This window comes from Peromyscus maniculatus, chromosome 4 (genome assembly GCF_049852395.1).
Source record: "Peromyscus maniculatus bairdii isolate BWxNUB_F1_BW_parent chromosome 4, HU_Pman_BW_mat_3.1, whole genome shotgun sequence".
In the NCBI taxonomy this organism is placed as follows: domain Eukaryota; kingdom Metazoa; phylum Chordata; class Mammalia; order Rodentia; family Cricetidae; genus Peromyscus; species Peromyscus maniculatus.
In genome coordinates, this window is record NC_134855.1 from 36,966,455 (window position 1) to 36,983,306 (window position 16,852).

The 16,852-nt window shown below is 41.3% G+C and overlaps 1 protein-coding gene across 24 annotated transcripts in view; it reads left to right on the forward strand.

Moving 5' to 3' along the window:
• Positions 1-16,852, forward strand: part of Pkp4 (plakophilin 4) — a 224,053-nt gene that overhangs the window by 6,761 nt on the left and 200,440 nt on the right. The window lies entirely within an intron of this gene.

Genomic DNA, 16,852 nt, shown 5'->3' on the forward strand with positions numbered 1-16,852 from the left:
TTGGGATGCTGCACACTTTGTCACACACAGCCCTGCCCTTGAGGACTCACATGTTAACACCAGCCCCCCATGCACACTGGAGCTTTAAGACCAAATTTTCCAGACATGTAATAGAAGCTTAGAGGAACAAAGGGTAGTGAACTAATCTTGCTGGCATGAGGAAGTCCCTCTTATTATTTGCTCAGATGGTTTGATTAGCCCTCAAGGAAATTCAGCAGTCAGGGCACACAATTGTTCCTCTGAAAAGATGTTTTCTGTGAATGCTTCATGATCATAGAGACTTACTGTTCCCTGTTTCATATAATGTGGACTCTTTAAATTCGACTCTTAATCCTTATGGTATATCAACATTCAGAAATTAAGGTGGATTTCAACTGGATGGCCTTACTTAGTTTTGGGTTCTTCAGTAAGAAGAAAAAAATGCACTTAATGGAGAGAGCTTATCCCCTGTCCTTCTGTCTTTCACAAAGGTGTGGTGGGTTAGGGGTGGGGCCTAAAGAACTGACGTATATACATTTTTTAAGGTAATAGCTTAAAAGCACTGAAGTTGGCCATTTCCCTTAACGTGTTGTTTTCAAAGGGCAAAATGAATTATACAGGAATATATGCACTACAAAATGAATTCTTAGTGTCATAACCAAAGCACACACTTGGGCAGGCCCTTGGGTGTGAGGTACATAAATACTCATGTAAAATGGGAGTTGAGAAGAATTTACTTTGCAGTGAAGAGAACTTTGTTTTCTGACACTTGGACCCTTGACCATCCAGGAGACAAAGGTGAGTTAGAGGTAACTTTTAACCCTGCGTACAACCAGGGAGCCAAGCAAGGAGACTGCGGATCCATGATGGTTTAGGTATTTGTTGGAGCCCTACCACCTGTGAGATGTAGTTACTGCAATTGGATAACTCATTAGAAAGAGACTGCGGATACATGATGGTTCAGATATTTGTTGGAGCCCTACCATTGTGAGATGTAGTTACTCCAATTTGGATAACTCATATTAGAAAGGTGCTTCTGGCCGGAAGTGATGTGTTGCCCTTTGTTTTGGTCAACACCCGTTAGTTGTGTGCTGTGTGAGATTGTGCTGGCCCTCAGGAGTGGCAGGCAGCAGACGGGAGTGTCGTGGGCTGGGTGCAGTCGGTCTGAGAAATCCTTCACAATTTTTTGGCCTGATTAGGGAAGATAGACACATGAAACATGAACCAAAGACAAACCTAGAAGTCTTGGTTTATAAACAGATATGTGAGATTGTTTGATCGGTGTTAAGGATGAACTGTAAGGTGACTAGAATTTAGCTTTTACTTCTGCTTGATTACATGTTTATTACTTGATAAATTTTCCAAATCTCGGGAGTCCGATGTGTTGGCCACTGTCATTGACTTCCTTTGTAAAAGTCTTTAAACCCAAAGGTGCTCCTTTCCTGCAGTAAGATAGTGACATTAGAACAGGCTGCCATCATGAATCTGATTGCATCTCTTGAAACAATTTACCCAGTAGCTTCTGTAAAATAATTAACCATAGTGAAAATACCATAATTGTCACAGAGTAATTGATGACTCAAGACTTGCCATTTAGTAAGTTCTTATTTTCTGAAAAAAAAAAAAGCCCAATTTAGTGTGGTTTTTGTTTTTTTTCATCTTGTGTGTAATTTATAAATCTTTATAAGTCTGAACTTACTATTAATAATAGTCTCTTCCATTGCTGCACATAAACAAGAGAATGATTTAAAGTCTCTCAAGACGTCTGCTGGAATAAATAGTCTCATAGAATCCACCTTGACTCTTAGAATGAAACACTGATGGAAAATTCCTAGTTATTGTCATCGACTGAATAAGCAGCAAGGGACCATTTTAATACAGCAGTAGGTGAGCAGAAATGCCACCTGGACTTTACAAGGACGGCTATTAATTTGAGACTGATGAAAAATAACTTTGCTGTGAAATGTCCAGCTCAGCTCTTTGCAGATAAAAATGTCAATCTGAAATCTATCACACATTGTCAAGTATCAGTTTTCCAAAATATTCTTCAGAATTTACAAAACAATTTTCAATACATTAATTAAACCTGTATATCACCTATTGGGGTATCATCCAGTGGTGGCTATATGTCAGTTCGTGGGCAAATGGTTCTTTCCCCCTGAACTATTCAGCAGCAGGCATCCCTGCAGGATGAAGAATGAAGGAATAAGTTATGAAATGTTGTTTACCTACACTATTCAACAAGCCCTTCCTTTTCATGTTGCTTTGGTAAACTGTGTTTATAGTGCATGATGCTTCAATGAAAACCTTAATTTTTTTTTCCTCTTTCAAAAATTTCTTTTCTAGCCATTTTTTTAGATAAAGAATTCATTTGTCAAATTCCCTGGTAACAGAATTAATTAGAAAAATTCAGACAGATTGATTCATCTTCATGTGATCCTAAGTGTTTGGATTATAACTGTGGACATATAATGCTCTTCTGAAACTATCAGTAGGCACCTGTCAGGTGCCAGGGCCAGCTTGGTCGGGTTTTGGAAATTTGATATTGAGCAAACTTGATAGCTTGTCTCTTGTGACTTAGTGTAGGTTGTGATCGTAACTGAAATGCTTGGGACCAGAAGTGTTTAGATTTCAGAGTTTCTTTAATTTGTAATATCCGAATAGACTTTACTAGGTAACACCACACCTGAAAATGCAAGCTAAAAATTGTTCCAAAGCCTGCACCTTGTTTTGTTTTTGCTTTTTGAGACAGGGTTTCTCTGTGTAGTTTTGGTGCCTGTCCTGGATCTTGCTCTGTAGACCAGGCTGGCCTCAAACTCATGGAGATTCGCCTGGCTCTGCCTCCTGAGTGGGATTAAAGGTGTGCACCACCACTGCCCGGCCTAAAGTCTGCAACTTTTAAACAATTATTAAGAATATTTTAGGTCTGGAGAGATGGCTCAGAGGTTAAGAGCACTGACTGCTCTTCCAGAGGTTCTGAGTTCAATTCCCAGCAACCACATGGTGGCTCACAACCATCTATATTAGGATCAGATGCCCTCTTCTGGCATGCAGGTATACATGCAGAGCACTCATACATAAATATAAATAAATAAAATAAAAGAATATTTTAAATTTTATTCTTTGACAATCTCACATGCATGTGCAGTGTGTCTTGAAACAGAACTTGAAAGAAGATTTATTCATTTTATTTGTATGTGTGTGCCTGAGTGTATGTATATTGAGTGTGTGCAGGTGTTTTTTGAGTCCAGAAGAGGGAGATGGACGCCTGGACTGGAGTTAGAAGTGGTTGTGACCCACCCTGTGTGGGTGTTGGGAAATGAACCCTACTCTCTGAAAGAGCAGTGACTTCTCTTAACTGTTGTAACATCTCTCCAGCTTTCTAAACTTAGAACTTCTAACATCATGCTCAAAAGATTCAGAGTTTGGAGGATTTGGGATTTCAGATCTTCAGATAAGTAATGCTCAACATGCAATAACTTTTGAATGCGTAGCTAAAGGATTAAAGACAAAAGCACATAAAGTCCAGACTTTTTTAGAAGGAAAAATGTTATTAAGTCACAAGAATATCATTGGCACTAAAATTATGTAAACCGAATGAGAATCTATGTAGGTAAAGTAAACCAAGCCAAACCTTTAATAGTGTCATTGGAAATGTTCTTATGCATCTTGTTGTCTTTTCCTCAGGTATTTGTTGTAATAAAGTTTGGATAAGTTCTTCCTCCCCCTCCCCCAGTTTTGGTTTTTAAGACAGGGTTTTTCTCTGGAACTCACTCTGTAGATCAGGCTGCCCTAGAACTCAGAGACCTGCCTGCCTCTCGGTTCTGAGTGTTGGGATTAAAGGTGTACACCACCACCACCTAGCATCTCTTCCTCCTATTATTATTGTTACAAGGTCTTGATGCATATAGCTCGGGCCACCTTGAACTTGATATTCTCCTGCCCTACCCTCTGCAATGCTGGTAACAGTTATGCGTCACCACCCAGCTCAAGTATACTTTTCATCAAATTGAAAAAAACTTTTTTTCTCGTGTGTGTGTGTGTGTGTGTGTGTGTGTGTGTGTGTGTGTGTGTGTGTGTGTGTGTTTAGGTCAGAGGGCACCCTCAGGTTTTGGCTGGTCCTCATCTTCCACCTTGTTTGAGAGGAGGGCTCTTTGTCATCTTTTTAGCTGTGCATGCCAGGCCCGTGAGCTTCTGGGAATTCTGCTGTGCCCATTTCCTGTCTTCCCGGAGGTGCACCGTGATTGCAAAGGCTCCTGCCACAGCATGTTTTTGTTTGGTTTTTCCTTTGGGTTCTAGGCAATCAGACTCACTGAGCCATCTTCTCAACCCTTAATTGAAATTTCAGTTGTGAGATCGTTGTGAATGTACATGTATTTATGGAGAAACAATACAGAAAAGTCTGGTACAGCCTTGACCTGGGTTTCCTCAGTGCCTAGCATAGGTAAACTGTAGTCCAGTGCTGACATAGACCCAGTCAAGACACCAAACATTCCCATCACCAGAAAGCCTCTTGTGTTACGCTCTTGCAGGTATGCCCCTCACCTGTGCCCCTCCTCAGTACCTGGCAGCTTTCACTTCTATCATTTTCGTCATGTTAAGAATGTTATAAGTCCGGTCAATGGGCATTTAATTTTGGATTTTTTCCCACATAGCCTAATTCTTTGGCGATTCATTCGGATTGCTTCATTCAGCAATATTCTCTTCTGTGTAGCAGTGTTCCATGACACGAACGTGCAGCTTGTTCACTTGCAGGTTCTAATTTATAGCAGTTACAAGCCAAGCGGTATAGATACTAAAGGATGATCTCACAGGATGCCCTCTTCCTTTCTCTCTGGGCCTTGGGTGTGCTGTGGCTCCAGTCCTGTTGATATTCGTATCCATAAATACAAACTTGAGTTTGTAGTTATCTAAGAAGAAGTCCATAAATACAACTGTCTCATTAAATTATGTATTTTTAAAGTTTTCTCTCCAGAATTATACACTCAATTATATGAGACCTCATATATATTAGCTCTGATATTTTGATGAGTTAAAATGAAAGTTTTTTGTTTTTTTTTAAATTGGATTTATAGCCCTGGAAAAAAAACCTTGTCTATAAAATTATGTCTCTTGCTATTGTTTTGTAAACTTATTTTCTGTGAGTTTGTCATATTTTTTCAGTTGATTTTAAGTAGGTTTCATAGTTGCTTGGTTTCATGATTGTTTGGCTGGTTCTGTTATATTGTATGTTATTTTAGACAGCGGCTGTATTTAATTTCCTATAACAATATTATATTTTTAATGCAATTGTTAATTTTGGCTCTTTCAGAATTGTAGTATGTGTGACGATGCATAATATTCTTTTAAAATAGAGAGGGCAGGGAGGGCCTGATGGATAAGGTGATGGCCTCGTTAACATGAAGACCTGGATTAGTTCCTCAGAATCTACCTAAAAGGGAGCTCAGCCTTTTCGGTGAGCTCCAAGCTACTAAGAGACCCTGTCTCAAAAGCATGGGGAAAGTACCTGTAGAGTGATACTGGAGGTTATCCCCTGGGCTCCACACACTTGCACAAATGTGCACACCCACATACACAGAAAAACGTGTACATACACATACATACATACATATGACATTTTCATGCTCCAGGCTAATGGGCCTGACCAGTGTGGATGTAAAATGAAGATGATACCCTCATGTGTGTTTGGAATGACCTCCGTTGTCAAGCTTTTAAAGCTGGGTGGGACTCTTCCCTTTTCCTGAAACGTTTTCTAAAGCATTGTTTCTGTTGCCCCCCACACTCCCATCATTGTTTTGCATGGCTATTGTGTACACTTTCTGCTAGAGGAAAATGCTGAAGTCATTTCTGACCTAAAGTCTTCATGGTTGTTATGTTAGTCTGATTAGGTTTTTGTTTTTTGTTTTTTTTAATATTTTTTCTACCTTGAGGTCAAACATGTTTATTTCATAATTTAAAGTAACATCATACATATTACTTAGCTGGTTTTATTCTTTGTTCTATATTGCTTCTGTTCATTTAAAACTGTTCATTATTAATATTTCAACCTTCTGAAATCAGATCTGAAAAGATATACATTGACTCCATAAGCAATCCTAAATTGTAGCTATACAATATGATCCTCTAATGCTGTTTTTAAAAAAAAGTTCTTTTTTCTACATTTGTTCAGTGTAACCTTTTTTTCCTCCCCTTGCCGACATGAAACCTTTCCTTCCACCCTGCTCCAGATGTGAGTCTTTCTTCTGTGCTTGCCAACCACGTGCCCAGCTCTGTTAGGAGCACCTGTCACATTGTGTTGTCTTTGTTTTCTTTGCTGTTTCCTGGCTGCTCTGTTAGCCTCGCTGGGTTAGGGCTGGGTTAAGGCTGTGTCACGGGCATCATTGTAATTCTCTCACCTAACAGTATTCCTGACATAGAGTAAGCACCAGATGCTTGCTGTGAGCGAATAATTAAGTACTTTATTTACACCCTCGGAGACTGCTCTTTCCTCAGGCTCCAGTATCTCTTCCTTGGTGATCCTGAAGGTTCCTATTCAGACTTCTAGAATGCCATTTGAGGCCCTTCATTGTCAAAATCTAATCTTGCTGTTTGAGACAGGGTCTTTATGTAGCTCTAGCTGTCATGGAACTCACTGTGTAGACCAGGCTGACCTGGAACTCACACCGATCCTCCTGCCTCTGCTTCCCTAGTGCTGGGATTAAAGCTGTGCACCACCATGCCTGGTCATAACTCCAATCTTGAACCTTCCTTTCTACTTAATGTTTCTCATCCTCCCCCCCCCCCCCACACCAAGCATGCAAAAATCCTTAATCCTCCAATATCTCAATCCAATCCCACCTCTTCTGTTTAGCCTGAGGGTAGAACTCAGGTCATCAGGCTTGCGCAAGCACCTCTACCCACAGAAGCATATTTCTAGCAAAATTTTCCTCCTTATTCCCTGGCTTTTAATTATAAGTCTTCCATGATAATTTTTGTTGTTATATTGGACATTTGTTTCTATTGGTTAGCTCTTCTCTCAGCTATTTTGTAGAGGCCCACGGAGGCTTCCTAGTGGGACCTTATTCAGGGTCAGAGAATCTGAGTTTGCTTTACCCAGCAGGGCTGCATAAGGAGATGATTTGGCCAGGGGTGTGGTTACCAGGTGTTTGGAAGGGTCTACACTTGTCAGTACTTTGTGCTTTGATCTTGCAAGGGGAGAAGGTCTTTTGCCCCTCCCCTTGGTGTATTATAAAAAGCACTTTTGAGTAAATGGAGCAGCTGGATATTGACCCAGGGCCCTCCCTAAGACACAGGGCTTTCCTGTGTCTCTGTCTTTCTTATTGTCTCTTTCTATCTTTCTACCTAATATTTCCTCGTTCCTCTCTCCTCCACCCAAGAGCCCTTCATAAGGTGGGAGCAGGTTGGAGCTGGACTCTGGCAGACTCCCACACTGTTCCCTTCACAAGTAGAAAGTGTTTTGGGGGAAGACTTGGTTCTTGTCTTTCACATTTTCCATCCCAAGTGACACATTTCATGTTGAGGTGGCTGGAGAAATAGCGTCTGTAGGGCAAGGTTAGTACCTAATTGAGATGGACTCAAAGCCACAGGCTCACCTTCATCCTTGGCATTTGCTAAGTACCCGTTATGTACCAGTCTTTGGTGTATGCTGAGGTGTTTTAAAGACCCCACAACAGATAGTTACAATATAAGCAGGGTTTGTTTCGCCAAGTTACCTCTTATTTTTATACTGTACTATCTTATATCAGAGAGTTAAAGCTATAAATCATAAAACAAACACATTTATTTATTGAAATTTTAATTTTAACAAAGGAAAAAATATGTGTTTTGAAGCTACCAACTGTGCTGTTCCATATGGTGCCACTGGCCTCATGTGCTATTTAAATTGAAAACGCGGTCCTGTACTCAGACAAGCCAGATTGGAAGCCTTAACGTGGCCACACGTTGCAGAAAGTTGTATTGGAAGTAGCATACAGGGGAACTGGGGCCATTTACAGGTAATAAAATAGAGATGCTTTTTAGACTAAGCAAGGTGGCATAGCCTTGTAGTTCCAGGACACGTTATCATGGACACTTATTCTGGAGGTCCTAAGGGACTTAGAGGCTCTCTGCTGTGAATGGGGGACCATGATGGACGACAAGAAAAGATGTTCCCTTCTGTCACCTGTATAACTCAGAAAAATGACAAGAATTCCAAAAACTTTGTGCCTGGACCTAGCGGGTAGAGGCCAAATACACATGTTCTTCCTCTAAGTCAAGTAGTAAATTGAGGAGTGGATTGTGGATGTACGAGAATGTGTGGTGTGTACTTGTTTTCACTGATATCAAGGTTTTTTTAATATAATTTATCTATTGTTATTTTGTGCATTAGTGTTTTATCTGCATGTACATCTCTGTGAAGGTGTCGATTCCCCTGGAGCTGGAGTTACAGACAGTTGTGAGCTGCCATGAGGGTGCTGGGAATTGAACCTGAGTCCTTTGGAAGAGTAGTCAGTGCCCTTAACCGCTGAGCCAAGCCCCAATATCAAGCTTTTTATGTATTTTATTTTGTTTAGGTTGGGCCTTGGGCACTTTCAGTCAGTTCTGTCATTTGCAGCAGTACCCATTAATTGGTGGGAAACTGGCGCACCTGTGAACATGGCCGGCCTTTGTCGTTGGTGTCACAATGCTGGGAAATGTAAGAAGCCAGTGAGCGTGGGCCTTCCAGAACTTGTTAATTTTTTTTTCAGACTTATTTTTTATTTTGTGTGTGTGTGAGTGTTTTGCTTACATGTATGTATGTGCACCATGTGCATGCCTGATGTCCATGGAGGTCAGAAGAGATCGTTAGATCCCCTAGAACTGGAGTTTCAGGTGATTGTGAACTGCCATGTGGGTGCTGGACTCGAACCTGGGTCCTCTGAAGGTCAGGTGCTCTTAACTGCGGAGGACTCTGTCCACCCTCTTCCAGCACCTTCAGCCCTGATTACTGTGTGGCAGGCCTTGCGTTTTCCAGTTTCTTGCTTCCCACCACAGCAGAGGTCTCTCTGCTGAGACCTGCAGGGACAGAAATGGCAGAGCACTTGTCTTCAAGGAACTTGGGTTAAAAATTACTGAAGATTCAGGGGATAAGAGGAGGAGGAAATTATTGTCCCTACTCTAACTTGCAGTTTTACTTTTGAAAGCAAGATGCCAATACTGCTCAGCACACATGGAAACTGTTAGATACAGAACAAGGTACCCACACAGTTCATTCAGTCCACGGAGGGCCACCCTGCTTCACAGCCACAGGGAAGGAACCTTACTTCCTCTTGGTTTTTCTCTTTAATCCTGACCTTATAAGAAACACAAATACCTGCTTTTAAAATTTCCATAAACTAGGTTCATGGCAAAAGATATGCAAAATACAGTATGAGTTGCCTCAAATACTTGGATTTTAAATTTTAAGCTTCTAACATGAAAAATGTGACAGCAGTCTCTGCCTTAGCCTATATAGTCTTATTTTTTATGGTTGCAAAGGTGAGGTGATGGCTGTTCCCACAGGGAGGTACAGGTTGAGAGTGCTCAGGTCCTGGTATCTCAGTTGGGTTATAAAGCGATTTGGACTGATAGCATCAGCTAAAGAAAATTACTTATTCTCCTGTTTTGGTCCATTTTAACTTCCAGTCTTGTGCTGAGCTGCTTGAAGCTTTCTGAAGCAGAAAAAGAGCTGAGGAAGAATGTTTTTTCAGTCCACCTCCTTGGGAGCATTTCAAAAGGGATTTTTTAAATGTTGGCTACCTGTAGAATGAGACTGGATAATTTAGGCATGTTTAATTTTTCAATAATCAGAAACCGTTTCAAGGCTTTGTTAAGTTTAATGGTGTAGCTAAAATAGGAATTGCTTTGCAGTGACTAGTTCTTCTTTTCTTTGAAATAATACTTAGTTCAATAAATGACAGTTAATGGAGGAAAGACATTGTCCTGGTTCTGTAGCTGTGAATAAGAACACTCCAACAAGCATTCATTGATATTTAAGTTGGATGCGATGCTCTGTCAAATCAAGCAGAGGGGAACAGCTTCACTTACAGCCTGTCTCCTCTCACACACACCAGCATGTTACTGCAGTGGTGTGCACACTTAGAAATAAAGCACATACCTTCATGTCAGCACTTGAAGGCTTTTTTTTTAAACAATGAGCAAAATGTTAGACATTTCAATGTGAATAGCTCTCATGATCCAGAAAATATGAGCAGACAGTTTAATTGTTCTTGACTGTAAAAATTAAATCTGATATTAACTTTAATCCAGGGAATCTATTCATGTAGGGGTTTCCCCTGATTTTAAGCAGAACCTAAATTTGCACGCCTAAGCACCCACACTGATGTAGCATTCAGAAAGAAAGTCACATGGTTGATGACCCATCCTCTTCTCTGACCCTTCTGTCCTGTTGTTTGGTCTTCCTCACACTGTCCAGGACTTCTCTGTTTTAACACTTTGTCTACCAAAGCCTTGACTTGGCCATAGTTCTCCCTCCCTAACTTTCAAGACTCTGAGAGATTTCTCCATGCATGGTAGTGTTCTTTGATGAATGATGTAGGTTGGTGGACTTCCTGGAAGGTAGAGCAGAGTCTTGAAGTTTTTGTAACCACTTGGATACATTGCTCTTAAAATGGGATGGCTTAGAAATGCTGATAGAAAATGTCATAGGCACTAGATTTTCACTAATGTCCGGAGGCATTCCACCAACCCCTCCCTCGTCTCCCTCCTCCAACTGTTCTTGCTGTTTTGAGGGAGAGGCTTGCTGTACTACCTAACCTAGTCTCAAATTTGAGGTCCTCCTCTCTTGGCCTCTCAAGAAGGAGGATTACAAATAAGTATTACCCTGCTGTGCCCATCTTTCTTTCTGACAGAAGAACTGTTACATACCTTTTTAAAAAGATTTATTTTTAGCTAGGGGTGGGGTAGGCAGTGTGCACACAAGTGCAGCTGCCCATGGAGGCAGAAGTATTGGAGTCTGCGGGAGCTGGAGGCAACTGGGAGCCGCCGCCTGACATGGGTTTTAGTAACCAAACTCGGCCAGAACAGAACTGCTGTTCCCCATTTTCCCAGCTCCCTCTTCTATCCCTTTAATACCTCTTTGAAGAAGCTCATCTTTGCATTTGAACTTATGGCCTCATTTTTTTTCTATTTTTTTATTAAGAAATTTTTTGTTCATCTTACATACAAATCCCAGATCCCCCTCTTCCCTCCTCCCACCCCTCCAGGCTTCCTCCTCCAACTCATCCTCCCAATTCCTCCTACAAGAAGGTAAGCCCTCCCATGGGGAGTCCGCAGAGCCTGGTACATTTAGTAGAGGCAGGTCCAAGCTCCTCCCCCTATCTCAAGGCTGTTCGAGGTGTCCCACCATAGGTAGTGGGCTCCAAAAAGGCTCCTGGCCTCATTTTAAGTCCTTCTATCGAGTTTGTTTATTTGTTTTGATACTGTCTATGGGTTGTCTTCTCACTAAATCTAAAAAGTTACAAAACTGACTTCTGTTTTAGTTGTTAGTACTCAGCAAATGCTTGGCACAGATACGAGATCTGAATCTTGAGCATTCCTTTATCAGGAGGCCTGGTCTGTTTTTCTCTATGCGTATGTGCACAAGGGCATCCTTTCGAGGAACTGTGAGTTTTCTCAGCTGAGTCCCTTGGTCCTAGGTTATTCTCTGAAGAGCACGTGTCTCACTCATCAGTTTGCTGTTCCAGTGGACCTTGCCTTAGGTCCTACACGGAAGAGCTACATGGTAGACATAACTGTAGGTTGAGTAGCATGAAACAGTGACAACCATGTTGTTTACCTTTGTAGTCTGGGCTACTATATTATTGTGCCATCGAGTTCTTCAAGCAGCTTTGAAATGGAAAAATAGTGGTTCTTAAGCTGTGGCCTGAATCCCTAGCCAGTCAACGTGTTGATATCCCCAAAATTCAAGTTATAAAGGATGTATTGATCTTGACAGTGTTTTCTGTGTTTCATTCATTCATTCATTCATTCATTCATTCATTCATTCATTCATTCATTGTTTTTTGAGACACGGTTTCTCTTTATAGCCCTGGCTGTCCTGTAACTTGCTCTGTAGCCCAGGTTGGCCTCAAACTCAGAGATCCACCTGCCTCTGCCTTCGAAGTGCTGGGATTAAAGGCATGTGTCACCATAGCCCAACTGCCATTTTATTTTGTTGAGTTTATTTATTTATGTAAAATTTCTTTTTATTTGTGTGTGTGTGTGTGTATGTGTGTGTGAGAGAGAGAGAGAGAGAGAGAGAGAGAAGGAGAGAGAGAGAGAGAGAGAGAGAGAGAGAGAGAGAGAGAGAGAGAGAGAGAGAGCGAAAGAGAATATGTGCCACAAATGTGAGGGTGCCTGTAGAGTCCAGAAGAGGGTATAGAAGTTATGGGTGGTTGTGATCTGCCTGATGTGGGTTCTGTGAACCAAACTTGAGTCTTCTGAGAAAGCAAAAATAACTTTTACCAACTGATCCATCTTAGCACTGTATCTCTGATTTTATTGATTATTTTATACTGCATCTTTGGTTTAGCTGTGTGAATTCCCTTTGCATTTTTACATTTTAAAGAAAGGATTGAAAAACAAAAACCCTATAAACTATCCACAAATTTTATGGAATCCACATATAGCCAATAATTGACATTAAAACCATTTTTTAAATGGAGTAACAATCCCTCCCTCCCTCCCTCCCTCCCTCCCTCCCTCCCTCCCTCCCTCCCAGATTGTCTCTTGGTAGTCTGGCTGGCCTCTAGTTCATAGAGATCCACCTGACTATGCCTCTTGAGTGCTGGTATTAGAGGCATGGACCACCACAGCCAACACACAGTATTTTTCATATTTAAAATGTACTGTTAGCTAAAGAGCAAACAGTAGCCAGTAGTGGCCTGGTGACTTAAGTGTTCGGTGTAATAGGAATCAAGTGATTTGTCCTGAACTCAGATGTTCTCCCCGCGCCACCAGAACATCCAAAGACTGTTTTGATCTAAAACCTTTTAACTGTTTTGTTGTTGTTGTTGTTGTTATTTGTTTGTTTGAGACTGGATCTTGCTGTGGCCTTGAACTTTTGATGAAACGCCCTAACCTAGGAAAATCTTTCGATTCATTTAAGTAGCTAGCCTTAGTACTACAGCATCTGTCTAGTGTGCGTTGATAGGTCAGCAAGCAAGCGTGAAGAGCTAAACTAGGGAGACGATCAGCCAAACGAGCCCCTAGGAGTTGCCTACAAGACATTGCTGAGGGGGTGTGATGGGCGAATGAAAGACATCTGTGTCCGGTTTGTCTTCTCTTAATGAGCTCCAAGCAGTTTACTGCTTCAGGTATGATATCTTAAATCTAAGAGTCGGACATGAGAAGGAAAAGGGTCCTTGGCTGTGCTGCCCTACCTATTTGAAAGTTAAAATGTAGTCCAGCTCTGCTGCCACAGTCTTAGTGGAATACAGAGTGGTCCTGTGCAATGCTGAGTTGCTTACGTTGTGAGGACAGTGAACTCACATAAGCCAGCCAGCCATATCTTCCTAGAGTCTGAGTATCAGATTGCTTATACTGTATATAAGTATTTTATATATGAATTCACACTGTCCAGATCTGTATGGTTGTCAAGCACTGGATCATTGTTTTGCTATAATTTGTCCATTGCAGAGTCTTCCCTTCCTAGGTAACTATCCTGAACTTGTTAGTGAGTAGGAACAAATTCTGTATGAAAAGCACTTGGTGTTGTCTATTAAACATTATATCCAAGTGAAGTAAGATCTGCCATTAGTAATTGCACTGTCAAAATCCCTAAAGTGCTGTAGTTAGGTACCTCAGAAATAGGAGTACTGATGATGACCACCATACCCTAGCTTTCAAGTCCAAACCTTATACCTTACAGTTTGAGCAAAATGTGCCCCAAGTAAATGTCTACTTGCATAGCCCTATGCCTGATGAGTAAGACGCATGTGGGAGCTAATGCATTCTACAAGCTTGAGTATGTATAATGAATTTATAATATGTCTTTGTCAGTGCTCGAGTCAAGGAGGAAAATTTTCTGACAGTAGTAAATAGTCTAGTCCCAGTTCTTTAAAGGCCAACGGAAACTTTCTCAAGGTGGGTCCAGAATGAATGTATAACAGTGCTTCCTGGGCAACATATGTTGTCCATCAGCTAATCTATATGGGAATCCATCTCACACTCATGCTCCACCCCCAAACCCAGGAGATTACCTAGGCTAGCCCAATTAGAGGTATGACTTTTGCAAATAAGGAAAAGTTCATCCAAAAGGGAATACTTGATTGTAGCAGAAATACCAGCTCCTGTTGTACCAAACTTAATTATGGCCTGATTCTCTCCAGGTCAAGCTGCAGAAGCCAAAAGAGCAATATCACAGGTGTAGGTAGGGTCCCTGCAATTTTGTTGTCTAACTAAGACTAGAGAGAGGTCCAATTTCCTAAGAACAGTTAACTTTTTAAAAAATTTCTAAATTAGGGACCTGGCAAGATGGCTGAGTCAACCAAGGTGCCTGCCACCAAGCCTGACCCACCTGGGTGTGAGCCCCAGGACCCATGGGTAGCTGAAGTTTTCCTGGTCCTGCCCGGCTCCTGCAGCCCTATGGCCGCTTGGACCCAAGTAAACACACAGAGGGTTATATTAATTAAAACTGCTCACCATTAGCTCAGGCTAACTATTGACTAGCTCTTACACTTAAATTAACCCATAATTCTTATTTATGTTTAGCCACGTGGTTTGGTACCTCTTCTCAGTTCTGCCTTCACATCTTGCTTCCACTGTGTCTGGCTGGCGACTCCTGACTCAGCCTTCCTCTTCCCAGAATTCTCCTCTCTCCTTATCCCGCCTATGCTATACTTCCTGCCTGGCTACTGGCCAATCAGAGTTTTATTTATCAACCAAATGAGAGCAACACACATTCACCGCATACAGAACAACATTCCCATCACCCACATGGTATAAAGAGGAAACCAACTCCTGTACGTTGTCCTCTGACTTCCATGTGAATGCCATGGTACACCCTAAACAAACAAACAAACACAAATTTAGGAGTCCCCAAAGGAAAGCCTGCTCATCTATAGAGACTGACTTCTGTGGGATGCAGGTAAGCTGGTAAGTGTAGTATTCTTCATCCATGTAACTGGGAGAGAGACAAAGTTTATTCTACTCAGCTCTTGTGTTCCAAAGAGAAATTCGCAGTTCAAGCTGAAACGTTCTCAGTCTCCTAAAATAGATTGGGAACCTTGGAGAGCATACATTTGCAACTTTATTTTTTTGCTAAGGGTGTGGTATGAAACTTAAGACTAACTTGATGCTAGTTACAAGAAGAGAAGTTGTACAGTAGAATTTATAGTTTCTTCTAGATACCATCTTGTTTTTTTTAATTATTGAGAAAAATTATTTCAGAATAACAGCAATCACTTTAAGCTGGTGTCTGGCCTCTTCTCTCTGGTGAGTTACTGTGTTGTGAAACATTCAAAAGCAGATGACATGCTGTGGCTTTGACTCTCAGAACTTAATAGACATTCCGCTCTGCCAGCAGTGCGCCAGGTCTTTAAAGTCCCTGTGCTGAAAGCCATTAACATGCCAGAGCAGTGCTGGCCTTGGTGCTGTACTAATTCAAGATAAATGGGTCATCGGCAGGCCCGTCCACTGCCACTCACCTACTGCCCAGCATTCAACTTTGCAGTGGCTTGCTCATCCTTTCTCTGTTGAATAGTTTCCTAAATAGTCTTGATAGGGCCACCTAGCTATTACCAAGTTTACCTACATCAGTGTGACCAAAATGTGGATTCCATAGACATTTTGTTGGATATTAAAAACCATATTTGAATTTGAGGGTACGTAAAATTGGACACTTATGATTGAGTTTTTAGAGTATTTCAAACTTGGGAAAGTACAGCAATAAGTGAATGCTCCTGAAAACATTTGTCATATTTTAAGATTTTTGCATAGTTGTCTATGATTTCTGAAGTTAGGCTTATCATGTTCATTTTATCTGGATGTGCTGCACATGTGTTTTTCTATAAACATGGGCTTTTAGATTCAGAAAACATTTGCTGAGGTCATGACTCCCTCTCATCAGCCACCCTCACCACTGATGAGGAAATCCTACCCACCCCATAGTTCATGGCAGGGGCTTGTTCCCATTCCTTTCTTAGGTTGGGCTGCCAAGCCCTCATTCTCCAGGAAGTTTCCACTATTTTTACTTTTCCATTAGTAGGAATTACTTAAGCAACACAGTTTTCTGTCTTTTTTTAGCTGTCATGCAATTTAAATATCAAATATTAGGTTTCTTCGAGTAGCATGTTTTTACATTTTCATTTTTTTCCTTGATCTATTCCTATTAAGCGTGTATAACCAGATTGTCATTTCCATACCCCAAGTGAGATTCATGTCGTTATCAATTTGATAAAGAGTATATCTAATAACAACTGTATTAAGGGGGAAAAAAGCTTCATTAACCTAACGCACGACATTGTATTCTGTGGAACTTGTTGTGTGTGGTATATATGTGTATATATGTGTCTGTGTGTGAAGGTCAGGAGTACATGTCGATGTCTTCCTCTATCACTTCCTACTCTGTTTTTAAAAAGATTGTGTGTGTGTGTGTGTGTGTGTGTGTGTGTGTGTGTGTGTGTTGGCGTACACACCTGTGCATTCACATGTGTGTCTTTGTGAATGTGCCTCTCTAGAGGCCAGAAAAGGGCATCAGTTTCTGAGAGCTGGAGTTACAGGGTTTGTGAGTTGCCTGACTTAGGTGCTGGGATCTGAACTCCACACCTCATGATTGAGCAACCTTGCTTTTGGAGACAGGCTCTCATGAGCCTGGAGCTCTCCAATTAGCTAGACTGTCTGGCAGTGAGCTTCAGGGATCTGCTTGGCTCGACCT